The sequence below is a fragment of the Ambystoma mexicanum genome, chromosome 6q (assembly GCF_040938575.1).
Source record: "Ambystoma mexicanum isolate Mex_15411 chromosome 6q, UKY_AmexF1_1, whole genome shotgun sequence".
Classification (NCBI taxonomy): domain Eukaryota; kingdom Metazoa; phylum Chordata; class Amphibia; order Caudata; family Ambystomatidae; genus Ambystoma; species Ambystoma mexicanum.
In genome coordinates, this window is record NC_090937.1 from 1,621,098,440 (window position 1) to 1,621,112,384 (window position 13,945).

The 13,945-nt window shown below is 47.1% G+C and overlaps 1 long non-coding RNA gene across 3 annotated transcripts in view; it reads left to right on the forward strand.

Moving 5' to 3' along the window:
• The window catches only part of LOC138515669 (uncharacterized), a 111,195-nt gene that overhangs the window by 13,189 nt on the left and 84,061 nt on the right, over positions 1–13,945 (forward strand). For all 3 annotated transcript variants that reach the window (XR_011282146.1, XR_011282145.1, XR_011282147.1), the window contains exon 2: positions 10,843–10,945. This is a non-coding gene — a long non-coding RNA (uncharacterized lncRNA). The remainder of the gene's footprint in view (positions 1–10,842; positions 10,946–13,945) is intronic.

Below are 13,945 nucleotides of genomic sequence, written 5' to 3' on the forward strand. Positions count from 1 at the left end.
ATGGGTGGGGGCCTGCTGGCAGGTGCCCCACAGTGCTGGGGCCGTGGGGGTGGTGGGAGACATGGGTGGGGGCCTGGTGGAGGTTGCCCCTGGTGACTGGGGGGATGGGGGTGGTGGGGGACATGAGTTGGACATGGGTGGGGGCCTGCTGGCAGGTGCCCCACAGTGCTGGGGGGTGGGGGTGGTGGGAGACATGGGTGGGGGCCTGGTGGAGGCTGCCCCTGGTGACTGGGGGGGTGGGGGTGCTGGTAGACATGGGTGGGGGCCTGGTGGAGGCTGCCCCTGGTGACTGGGGGGGTGGGGTGGTGGGGGACATGAGTTGGACATGGGTGGGGGCCTGCTGGCAGGTGCCACACAGTGCTGGGGGGTGGGGGTGCAAGGGGACATGAGTTGGTGTTCATTAGTTCAAGGAGACATGTGCCTTTGCTGGGGGGCATGCCCATGTTGGGTGGGCTGCCTGCAGGGGCAGTGGAGGGTGTACAGGGAACACCTGGGAGGACTCACACTGTCAAATCACATGTAGGACTCCCCGGCACCCCTGAAATACACGTACCCTGCTGAAATCACATGTGGAACTTCACGCGCACCCCGAAATACACGTACCCTGATGGAATCGCGTGTGGAACTTCACGCGCACCCCGAAATACACGTACCCTGCTGGAATCGCGTGTGGAACTTCACGCGCACCCCGAAATACACGTACCCTGATGGAATCGCGTGTGGAACTTCACGCGCACCCCGAAATACACGTACCCTGATGGAATCGCGTGTGGAACTTCACGCGCACCCCGAAATACACGTACCCTGATGGAATCAGGTGTGGAACTTCCCGCGCACCCCTGAAATACACGCGCCCAGGCCAATCGGGTGTGGAACTTCCCGCGCACCCCTGAAATACACGCGCCCAGGCCAATCGCGTGTGGAACTTCCCGCGCACCCCTGAAATACACGCGCCCAGGCCAATCGCGTGTGGAACTTCCCACGCACCCCTGAAATACACGCGCCCAGGCCAATCGCGTGTGGAACTTCCCACGCACCCCTGAAATACACGCGCCCAGGCCAATCGCGTGTGGAACTTCCCGCGCACCCCTGAAATACACGCGCCCACGCCTATCGCGTGTGGAACTTCCCGCGCACCCCTGAAATACACGCGCCCAGGCCAATCGCGTGTGGAACTTCCCGCGCACCCCTGAAATACACGCGCCCAGGCTATTCGCGTGTGGAACTTCCCGCGCACCCCTGAAATACACGCGCCCAGGCCTGTCGCGTGTGGAACTTCCCGCGCACCCCTGAAATACACGCGCCCAGGCCAATCGCGTGTGGAACTTCCCGCGCACCCCTGAAATACACGCGCCCAGGCTATTCGCGTGTGGAACTTCCCGCGCACCCCTGAAATGCACGCGCCCAGGCCGATCGCGTGTGTAACTTCCCGCGCACCCCTGAAATACACGCGCCCAGGCCAATCGCGTGTGGAACTTCCCGCGCACCCCTGAAATACACGCGCCCAGGCTATTCGCGTGTGGAACTTCCCGCGCACCCCTGAAATACACGTACCCTGCTGATTTCGCGTGTGGAACTTCACGCGCCCCCCGAAATACACGTACCCTGATGGAATCGCGGGTGGAACTTCACGCGCACCCTGAAATACACGTACCCTGCTGATTTCGCGTGTGGAACTTCACGCACCCCGAAATACACGTACCCTGATGGAATCGCGTGTGGAACTTCCCGCGCACCCCTGAAATACGCGTACCCTGCTCGCACAGGGCCAATCGCGTGAGGTACTTCCCGCGCACCCCAGTGATACACGTAGCCCGCTTGCTGTGCTGGTACAGGGTTAGCGCAGCCCTTTGCGCTGGATTGGGTATGTTGATGGCTTTTCCCTGCGCGGGAGGCGTTCTTGGGGTTGGGGCGTAACTGGCGCTGCTGCAGGGTCGCTGCGCCACTGTGCGCTACGGCTGGTTTTGGTGGCTGGAATCCATGAATATGCTGTGCGCGGAAATGGATTTCAGCGCACGCGGCTGGCGCAGGGATTCGCACGCGCACACTGTGCGCCAGCCGCGTGCGCCACTTGTGCGCTGAATTCTATGAATTACCCCCTTAAGCTCTTACTAGTATAATGCAGCTATTTGTAGAGAGGTATGGTTTGCAGGCATGTATAAGCTTACATGTGTAGGCAGTAGCCGAGGCTGTATCATTAACTTGTTTGCCAAAGTTTAGAGTGGAATCTAGGTAAAAACCAAGAGTTTTAGTTTCCTTGGCAGTTTTAATGAAGTTGCCGCTTATGTTAAAGAAAGAGTACTGCGCATCAAGTTTGTTAATGTTGTTGGGGGCACCTAGGATTAGAATTTCAGTCTTCTCATCATTCAGGCAGAGGCTATGGGCTGCCATCCATTCCTGGATGATGAGATAGATTTTGTCTATTAAGGCAAGGTCTAAGTCATAGTTCCCCGAGAGAGGTATGAGTATCTGGGTGTCATCTGCGTAGTTTGTGTAGCTGACACCCAGGTGATCCAATTTGTCAAATAAAGGCTTAGTAAATACATTATCCATAGTTGGAGAGACGCAAGAGCCTTGCAGCACTCCGCATTTAATGGGGGCTGGGTCCACAGCGGCAGAGGGAGAGAAGACTCTCATCAATCTATTGCTTAGAAATGATTTAATCCAGTCTGCAGCATTTTGTGAGAAATTTGCTGCTGATGAAAGGTGTTCACAGAGTATATTATGGTCCACTAAATCAAAGCAGCTGAGAGGTCTAGTAGGAGGAGTAGCGTGCGTTGTCTATTATCTTTCAGTTGATCTATTAGCATTTTTAGATCGATCAGTGAAGTTTCAGTTCCGTGGATATGCCTGAAGCCCGATTGTCTAAACCCTAGGAGATTATTAGCCTCTAGGAATTGCTGGATTTGGAGGTATGTCGCTTTATCAATTATTTTGAGCAAGAAGGTAACAGTCGTTTTGGGCTTATAATTAGTTGGGATGGTTGGGTCAAGTGTAGCTTTCTTTAGTAGGGGTAAAACCCACGCGTCTTTAAGGTTAGTGGGTACCTGGCAGGTCATAAACTAAGCGTTTATTAATTTGGTGATGAATGGGGCAAGGTCTCTGGCTGCTTCTTTAATTATTCGTGCCGGGCAAATGTCGCCTTGGCATCTCAATGGTTTCAAGGAAGCAATTATTTTTTCGACCTCTAGTAACTTGGACAAATTTTAATTCTTGGAGTTTATTAAGGGCAGGGTTTTTAGTAGTCTCTGGTCTATCTCTGACTTATCGAGGTTGAGCGTTGTGGCTGCTAATTTGTTTTGGAGGGTGACAATTTTGTCGGAGAGACCATTTTGGATGTCCATGCACCATTGTTTGTTTTTTGGGCAAGAGTCGTCAGGGACTATGGTGATTCTAGTTCCCTCAGGATTATAATTCGTTCCTTTGTACTGGAACTGGCATTCTAAATCCTTTCATTCTAAGTTTCCTATTTAGTCCTGATAATCTCACCTTTATAGATAGCAGATAAATGGGCAGAGAAATACCCAGGCAGGAGAGACCCAGGAGGTTGGGCAGAGGAATGCCCAGGCAGCAGAGACCCAGGAGGCTGGGCAGAGGAATGCCCAGGCAGCAGGGCCCAGAATGTTGGGCAGAGGAATACCCAGGTTGCAGAGACCCAGGAGTCTGGGCAGAGGAATGCCCAGGCAGCAGGGCCAATAATGTTGGGCAGAGGAATACCAAGGCAATAGAGACCCAGGTAGCTGGGTAGGGGAATACCCAGGATAAAGATACCCAGGAGGCTGTGTAGAGGAATACCCAGGCAGCAGAGACCCAGGAGGCTGGGCAGAGGAATACCCAGGATGCAGAGACCCAGGAGGCTGTATAGAGGAATACCCAGGCAGCAGAGACCCAGGAGGCTGGGCAGAGGAATGGCCAGGCAGCAGAGACCCAGGGGGTTGGTTAGAGGAATACCTAAGCAGCAGAGACCCAGGAGGCTGGGAAGAGGAATGCCCAGGCAGCAGAGACCCATGAGGCTGTGCAGAGGAATGCCCAGGCAGCAGGTACCCAGGAGGTTGGGTAGAGGAATACCTAGGCAGCAGAGACCCAGGAGGCTGGGCAGAGGAATGCCGAGGCAGCAGCGACCCAGGAGGTTGGGTAGAGGAATACCTAGGCAGCAGAGACATGGGAGGCTGGCAGAGAAATGCCCAGGCAGCGGAGCCCCAGGAGGTTTGGTAGAGGAATGACCAGGCCACAGAGACCCAGGAGGTTGGGTAGAGAGGAAATCTGGAGGCTGGGGAGAGAAGGACCCAGGAGGTTGGACGATTATGAAGTTAGCTCTGGTTACACAAGGGTCTAAGGGACAGTTGGTGAGAGAAGTGAAGGGGGTGCTGGTGAGAGGAACCACGGAGGAAAGAGAGAAGAAAGCAGTCTTTAATACAGAGGTGCCTAGGCAGGAGGGGCCTAAAAAGACATTTTTGGACAGAGAGGAGATGATTAGGCAGAAGGGTACCCAGGGTGGGGAGGTGAAGCAGAGAATCCCCAGAATATGTTGGCTGGAGGAAGCAGGATAGGTAGACTGTAGAATAGAAGAGCAGGAGATTGAGAGCAGCTACAAGGGGAAGCCTGGCAGGGTTGGAGCAATGAGGGTGAGGCAAATCATTGAGGTATGTAATGAAAACAGCAAGAAAGAGAGACAGGGAGGGGAGAAATAAGGGAAAGGCCTATTTCTACATAACCTTTCGGAACTGCCCACGTCCCTCCGCCCCCCTCCCTAACACAACGTCACTTCCCCTAGGAGGCGGCCCCAAACGTGGGCCACCCACATAAGGATGTGGTGGGGTTGGGTGTCACGTCTGCTGCATTATATCAGCGATGTCTTTCATCTGGGGTGGAAGAGGAATCCAGCGATGGGGAGCAAGGAGGGCGTAGGCGTGGACGAAGATGTGCAGAGAGGGCAGGGTACGCGACAGGCAGATTGTGTGTTAGAGTATAGATTGTGTGTTGTGCATTGGCAGGAGGAAGGGTCAGGCTGCTGAGTGGGAGGGGGCGATCCCGCAGATATGTTTATAGCGAAACGGTAGGAATTTGAAAAGGGACCAGTTCCTGATTGGGTAAAATATTACATTGCATTGGAGACTACCCCCAGAATATTGCAATGTGCCACCTTTTAGGTGTGTATGTATGCAAGCGCTTATGCTGTACAGCAAATCGAAAGAAGCAAATACGGACTAGGCTGCGTTTCACAGGAACCTGCACAGTATGTTTTTTCAGGGCAGGTTTGTCAGGAAATAGTCGAAATTAAAATAAATAAATAAACGTGTGACCAGAAAATAGCTTCTTATGTGACAAAAGTGAACAGGAATTAATATCGTGTATGTTGGATTGCGATTCAACACATTAGCATGAGGTCAACAAGTAAATGCATGAACTGTTGCATGACTTGTTCGTTTAAAAGTCCTAAATATGACCCCTGCGTTTTGAGACTAGTGTTTCAGATCCTCAAGCTGGCGTTCAATGCAGAGTCATGAGAGAATAAACCGGGCCACGAGTCTGATGATAAACAACCATTGGGAGCGGCGGTGGCGGCCATCAACATCTCATTGACTTCTATTGCAGGTCCAGTGAAGAATCCCCGAGCTGAGCGGTCCAGGATCCTCAGCGCCTGCTTGGGAAGTAAGGCAGGCACATTTTCCCCTGCAGGGCCTCTTAGCACTATATCAAATTCTTATGAAGGCAGGGGTGTAGTCCCCTGGTCTAGAAAAAAGAGAAATCTGAGCTGTATTCTTAGTTAATACTTTTAAAAGCAATTGTATTAGGCGGATCTATCTCCACCAGACATAAACCACGACTTAAGGAGCATTCAACCTTTCCTGGGACCATACAAAAAAGGCCCAGGATGCATCTTCCAACACAATCATTAAGAATGAATTGATTAGTAAATAGCAAGAAGTTCAGAATTTAATTTCTTCCATCTAATATGGAGATGACCCTGTCTGTCAAGGCTTAGAGGTGAAATTTAAGGAGGCTTTTAGTTCTTTGCAAGATGTTATTGCTGGACTCATCGATTTTAATTCTACAGAATGAAGAAAGGTTAAGAGAAAGAAAAGGCGGGACTGCCAGTGGCCGGTTTCATTAACTCTCTGGACCTTTACACTGATCCCGCATTGACTGCGGGGACATTTTAACCCTGAATACTGCTGCTTGTGGAAGGACTATTTTAGATTTGTTTTAATTTTTGGGATGTTACTGGAGGGTACACATCAGGTACCTCTAATTCGGACATCTATAGTGCTCTTATTAGGTACATGGGTCTTTAGAATAATAGACACATCTTATCTCTCACAGTAGAGCTTTTATATTGTTAGATGTGTTTTGTTTTTTTGTCTTCTTTTTTTTCCTTTTGGTTCCCACCTCTTTTAGGATTTCGAGGAATGTGTGTGTATGAAAATAGGCGATGATGTATGTATTTTATTTTATTTTGTATTTTCTTTGTTTCTTGCAGAATATGCCATGATGATTGCATGTGAACTTTTCTGATGTACTGAGTTATATGTGATTGTAAAGGTTTCGTATGTAAACCATATATAAATTAAAACATTTTTTTTAAAAAGGCAGGAATACGGGTAATGAATGGAGAAATTGGCCAGTTTTTGCAGAATTCGATCATAAAGATTCTTGAATTAACTAGTGTTGTGTTCTAGTCATAAACATTTGTAATCTCACCAAGCACACAAAGTGCCCTTTGCCACGTCACGATTGACTGAGTACCACTTGCTGCACAACGGCTTTCTTTCTTCCTATGCTGCTCTGCCAAAAACAGAAGGAAAAACACACTGCGGAACAGTGGTGGCCATCTTGGAATAGCAAATCCAGCCACTCATTCGTGCCCCATATGTCAATGTATTTGCTTAATTCACTGACTCTGTGCACGAAGAACTCTTTTTTTTATGTATGTGGTATTGCATTTACATTTTTTAAAAGCAGCTCCAAATTTTTCAGGTATCTGCATTGTTTAAAAAGTATATTTACACTCCGGTACATGTCTTGATAAACATTTTTTGACTGTATTCCATTCACAACGTTTCTTTATATGTGTGAATAACTAGTCTAGTGCAGGAATTTGAATAGGGATGATCTTTTTTCTGACTTATCTGTGCTGGACTTTTGGATGGCTGGCATCTTAATGAAGGCCACTGCATATGTGCAGTTTATTGCGTAATCAAGTCGCCATTTTAACGAGGGCTTCTTATTACTGGAGTTGCACCCTGAGTTCAGTATCTCCAGTCAGAAATAAGTCCAAATGTCACTCTAAAGAGCCGCATGCAGGTAGGTGTTCCCTGATGCAGGTAGGTGTTCCCTGATGCAGGTAGGTGTTCCCTGATGTAGGTAGGTGTTCCCCGATGCAGGTAGGTGTTCCCCGATGTATGTAGGTGTTCCCCGATGCAGGTAGGTGTTCCCCGATGTATGTAGGTGTTCCCTGATGTATGTAGGTGTTCCCTGATGTAGGTAGGTGTTCCCTGATGCAGGTAGGTTTTCCCTGATGTAGGTAGGTGTTCCCTGATGCAGGTAGGTGTTCCCTGATGCAGGTAGGTGTTCCCTGATGTAGGTAGGTGTTCCCTGATGCAGGTAGGTGTTCCCTGATGTAGGTAGGTGTTCCCTGATGTAGGTAGGTGTTCCCTGATGCAGGTAGGTGTTCCCTGATGTATGTAGGTGTTCCCTGATGCAGGTAGGTGTTCCCTGATGCAGGTAGGTTTTCCCTGATGTAGGTAGGTGTTCCCTGATGTATGTAGGTGTTCCCTAATGCAGGTAGGTGTTCCCTGATGCAGGTAGGTGTTCCCTGATGCAGGTAGGTTTTCCCTGATGTAGGTAGGTGTTCCCTGATGCAGGTAGGTGTTCCCTGATGTAGGTAGGTGTTCCCTGATGCAAGTAGGTGTTCCCTGATGCAGGTAGGTGTTCCCTGATGCAGGTAGGTGTTCCCTGATGTATGTAGGTGTTCCCTGATGCAGGTAGGTGTTCCCTGATGCAGGTAGGTGTTCCCTGATGTAGGTAGGTCTTCCCTGATGCAGGTAGATGTTCCCTGATGTAGGTAGGTGTTCCCCGGCATCCATGACTGTTTGGATAAAAGAAACAGGAGCTCTAGTGAATTTGAGACATTTTTGTGCGCTAGGAGGAAAAATAAGAAGGAAGAAGGAAAGGACAAACCCATGAATAGTAGGAAGAAAGCTGGTGGATGTGGTCCTTCATTCTCCATTTCCTTCCGTAGCGGGAGTCATTCAGTGAGTCCTTTATCGACAGTGGCGACACTGGAATTTTCTAGATCCAACATTCAGACAAACGTAGGATATTCCTCCAGTGCAGAGATGATATAAAAGAACACCTGAGTTCTTTACACATCATGTTATTCCAACTCCAGCAATTTTACTGCGTGATGCAAATTAGAGAACATACCTGGGGCATATGAAAACACATGTGCTCCTTTCGCCTTTCTTAGTATTTTGGATTTAATGTTGAAAGCCGCCTAAAATCTCAATCTAATTTGCCCAATTGCTGCGCACAGTGGGGCCTTCTGGGAGCGCTTCTTCCAGTGGCCTGAGCTCAAAATACTTGGTCATTTTCCCCAGAAATATATCTTATCTCCAATAGTAAAAATGAACACAGAGGTTATTAACACAAGCCCCCAACCCAAAATATATATTTAATGTCTTGAGTGCTCTTTAGAACCCACTTGTTTGAAGTCACTATTGCTGATCACATATTAATCACTGATGTAGTGTTGCACGGGTACCATCCATTTGCAATAATCCTAGTGCATGGAAGTAGAAGTGGAGGCAGAATGCAGGAGGTTGATTTGATGCAATGATTTATAGAGCACTTTACACCAAGGCACTGTACAGTGCACCCTGTACAGTGCACCCAAATGCTGGTGTGCAGATGATAGCAGGAAGCTCAGCCATCCAAGGCACTCCAGTAGAATACCACAAAATGGTCAACGACCAAGAAACAGATCCATTATCTGCGCACAAATCGTAAGATTTCCATATGTTTTTGAAACCGAGACTGAATACGGAAGATCTGTGTGCGCTCATTGGTCCAGAAAATAACGCGTCAAAAAACATATCTTTATGACAACGGTAGCAACAGTATTGATTAGACCCTATGCATCCCCAGCCTGGCCATACATCTTCTCTTTTCCCCAGTGAAGTAATCAGAACTAAGCACTGGCATAGACATCGCTCATCTGAATAGGGTCACAGTGAAGACCAACACCTGGAACCCCTAATTCCACTGTTGTTGTATCAAAATCGAGAGTCAATGAGCTTCTCAAAATTAGATTTGGTCAGAGCCTGCAATTAGACCTGGATGAGGATTCACAGAGGACCACTTTTCGAACACAATCGGCCTCATTACGAGTTTGGAGGTAGCCATGCCCTTAATAAGGCCATGGCTAACCCCAAACTCGGGACCAGGTCCTGCAAAAGGGCACTTACCGGGCCATTCCGACCTTGGAGGGCCCGGTAATTCCCATTCGCGGGACCCGGACCCAGTATGTCACCATTCCCATTTGAGCCCCCATAGGGCTCAATGCGAATGGGGAGGATGGTAGCAGCGGTAACATTAATAACGGTACCGCTGCTACCATCCTGGTCTGTTCGCAGGTGCCGCTCGCTGCACGCCTGGTCTAACCAGGCGTCCAGAGCGGCACCCGCAAGCAAACTCGGAATGTTGTTGCCTTACCGCAACACTCCTAATGAGGCCCATTGTTGGAAATTTGAATATGGTGTTATGCCATTTAGACCTTAACACACCCAAACGCTGCCACTTTATTCTAACAAAGATGTGTACATTGCATTTCTCAGGATGCGTTTTATATATTCTTTTCTGCGAGAGGATTCTAACTGGATGGTTTCCTGAAATCAATACATATGTGGGTAATACATGATCCACAACCGGAACTCCAAAGCCCAATCTAAAGCGCATTGAAGACGTCAAATATATTATTTTTTGGGAGTGATGTGTATGTACCTTCTGTGTCCTTTATGACTATTAGAGATTATACATCAGATTTCTGGGGGAATTGACAAAGGATTCTAGCCCCATCCCAGATCACTGGATGAAGTGCTCCAGGAAGCCCCACTAGACACAGCACCTGAGCAATATTAGTGCAGTCATAGACACAAGAACAAGATGGACTCGTAACATATTTTTGTCTCTTAATCTGGAACATGTTTGCAGCAGTATATCTTACAATTTCTGACAACAAGCTGTTGCTGTAAAAGGATGTTTTTGTCGCATTGAGGCGTTACTTGGAAGGAGCAGAAAATCCCATAACACTGATTTATGGATCATTAGAATTTGGCGAGTTTAAAATCTGTTCAGTCAATGAATTAGAGACAATGAATTAGGACTTTATTGTTTAGCCTTTTATTGAATGTGCTTTATGTCAGTTAAAACAGTCAAATCAAATCCCAGATTAAGAACTTCTCGACAGTAAAAGAATAGTTGATGGATCATTGTGCATTTGTAAATAAACTTGGCTACCTTGGGTAAAATGAAGTGTTAAGCACAGGATTAAAGGTTTTTATTCTGGCCAGGGAATACAAAGGTCATAAACACGTACTTAAAAAGCAAAACATTTTCATCTTTGTCTGGACTAAGGTAACAACTGATATCAATCTTTTCACGATAGATATTTCTGCCAATTGTTTATAAGTAACATGTTTGATTAAAATCTAATCTGGGCCAGCCTTAAGAGGTATGTAGTTTCTTGCCAGTGGTTTGTGGACTTCTGCATTGCATGTATTCATGTGAACTCCAGAAAATGCTACTATAATAATCGGGACGATTTTGTATCTGTGACTTCAGGATGAATATACCACGATAAGAGACCCAACTTGCCCAGTTCAGCTTTACCATAGAATAACCATAGACTCCGCAAGAACAAGTTACTCAGCATCAACTCGAACAAGTAAGGCTCATTTTCTTTTTCATGTCTTTCTTATTTTACCCTAGTGACATACAGAAATCAGTACACATCTTGCAATCAATGGGATCTCTGAATTGTACCTAATTTACATAAAACAATAACTTTCATGCCCCTTCCTTCATGGACAAACACTTGGCCATTTATTGTCTGTTGAACAATTTATTCTGTTTATGGGAAGTCATTATATATAGGGTGTCTCATCAGTGTACTTATTTTAATGTTAGTTTCATATGTGATTATATGTCAAGATATATCGCTATATGTTGTTAAAAACTCTAGAACGTTCCTCAAGGAGGTTTTTTGTTTTCTCAAATCCTCTAACCATTTGTCTATTCTCGGACCTTCTTCCTTTTTCCATGCGTTTGCTATTCTGCGTTTAGCCAATATAAAAGCTACATTTCAGTACATGTTTTGGGGGTCCTTTACTATGATATAGGCCCAAACATATTTTAGGTTTAATATTAGTGGGTGGTATATCTTTCAATTTTTACAATATGGCTGTTCAACATGCTTGGGCTGTCGGGTAATTCTAGAAAATATTTAACCGATCAGCTTCACTTTGAGTGCACCTATAATAGGGCGCACACGTTTTGAAAAGAGGGAGAATTTTTCCTCACCTTACCCTTCGTACAGGTAAGGAACAGCCACACTGGGAGGCTGATTCATGGAATTATTTGCGCTGAAAAACAGGGATTTGTGCACCATTCTGCCTGCAAATCGCTGTTTAACAAATGGGGATTTGTGGGCAGCCCCTTCATTTCAATTTCTAATTTCCCAAATCTTTTGGGATCAGTATTATATTGAGCGTGGTTGGCTTATTCTTGAGTCAAACCTATCTCCAGGTAAAGGCCACAAGAGACTCTTCTGCGAACACTAATCAGGAGGAAATTGCCTCATACCAGCAACACCAGGGACCCAATTAGAGAGACCAGGTATTGATTGCATAGGCGATCTTGTCACCTGATCACTCCGCACCACTGCTCTCGGGGCACCTATCTCTTCCTTTGGGTTCTCGTACCAACACTTTTCAGACAAAACTCACATCTTCTTTTCTTTCCTGAACTCTCCTCTTATTTCTCCATCAACATTTTCAACTGTCTCTCTGCCATTAAATATTGCAAACCAAAACAGAAGTGCTCTTCTTCCCAGCCAAATTATCTTTCCCTTCTCTTCCCCTGCCCGTCCAGTTCCTACCTGACACTCTCCCCTACTCCTCTTCTGCTAGAAACCTCTATGTCATCTATGACACTTCTTACGCCTTCTTTACTTTCATCTTTAAAACTGCAATGGTGGTTCACCTCAACTTCCTACATATTAGGTAAATCAGGCACCTCCTCCCTTTCAACCCTGCCAAGCATCTCTTGACCACTCAAGTCTTCTCTAAACTGAACTACTGTGCCAGCATCTTCATTGGTCCCCACAACTATGCTTTCTGTCCTTCGACAAGATCATTAACTTTGCAATCAGGACTCTCTTTGAACTCCCTCACTTCCCCCCTACTTCCTCTTACCATCACCAGGCTGGATGGGTGACGATGCAAAGCGGGTCCAGATTTAAATTTGATCTCCTTATTCACAAATCTATCCACGGTTAGGCACCACCATATCTATCCTCCTCTATCCAAAGCTACAAATCCTTTTTGTAATCTCCGCTCTGCCACCTACACTACCTTTTCTCCACTTGCATGTAATTATCTTACCCCGGACATCCGAGAAACTGTCCACACCGATTTGTACAAAACCAAACTGCAAGCCTACCTCCTCGATTCTGAGTTAATCTCTTCACCTACTTCTTATTTTCCTTCAAATTAACATTATTCCCCTGCCTCTAACCTGATTCTGTTCCTCCTCCACTCTAGCACTTCATCCATCATGGTCATATCCCTAACACAGCTGACCGTACTGCCTACCTGCACTTAAAAATGTCTAATGTTGATTGTCCTACATCTATGTATGTCCACCCATGTATTGTTCCTGTTGACTGTTCCGTTTGCTCGCCTCCACAACCTGGTCAGAATGTCACTCAAACTCACTCCATTGTACAAAGCTCACTGCTTAACTTCCAATCTGATCTCTAATGTATTGTTCGTTCTTATCTGATAAAAAAGGGCATTGTTCTTCCCTGTATATGAATATAAATATAAACTTACATTTCTCCAGCATGAGGTCTGGCATGGATTTACATGCTCTTGAATATTCTCCTACGTCAAGCCGGGAATCCCTTGTAAAAGAAAAAACTGTTCCACTTTCACTTATAAACTGTCTTTCTCCTATAAACCAATCACTGAGCTCTGGGTCACACTGCCCCCAGCCATTGACTGTCCTTTCCCAAAGCCCCTCCTCTAACAGCCCCTCCTTTGGCACTATCCAGGAAGAAGTAGGGGAAATGATGACGATGGAAACTTTCAGGTAGTGGTGGCTGTCGGAGGTGATGATGGTGACGACGGCGAGAACGTCAGCGGGGAGACAACATAGGCGCTGGGCACAGCATCCCTTCTCCCCAGGTACCACCTAGAGATCTGTTTCATGACATTCTTTTGACCCTCCACACTCTGGTGTCAGAGATACAGAAGAGAATGCCATCACCAATGACACCGCCAAAGAAGAGGAAGAGGCATCCTACGCCCCCTCTCCAACTGCCAGTGTCTCCCCCTAGGGACATGTGGACGGACACAGTGACGGTGGCAATGTCTATCTGCCGCCAAAGGCTTCTCCCCCCAACGGAGTGGGTTCCTTTCACTCCATGATCGCCCATGCATCAGAACTTTTCCAACTCCAACCGGAGGAGAAGAAGGAGGGTTGCCTCTATCACTGCCGGGAGGCGAAAAGGAAGACCATCCTAGCAGTGCCTCTCCTGGACGACATCTGGGATGAGGGTTTGGAGCTGCTGAAGAACACTGCACCAGTCCCGGTGAAAAGAGACTATCTAGGGAAGAAATACCGGGTCACAGAGTCAGCACCCAAGTGTCTCCGATCACAGCCA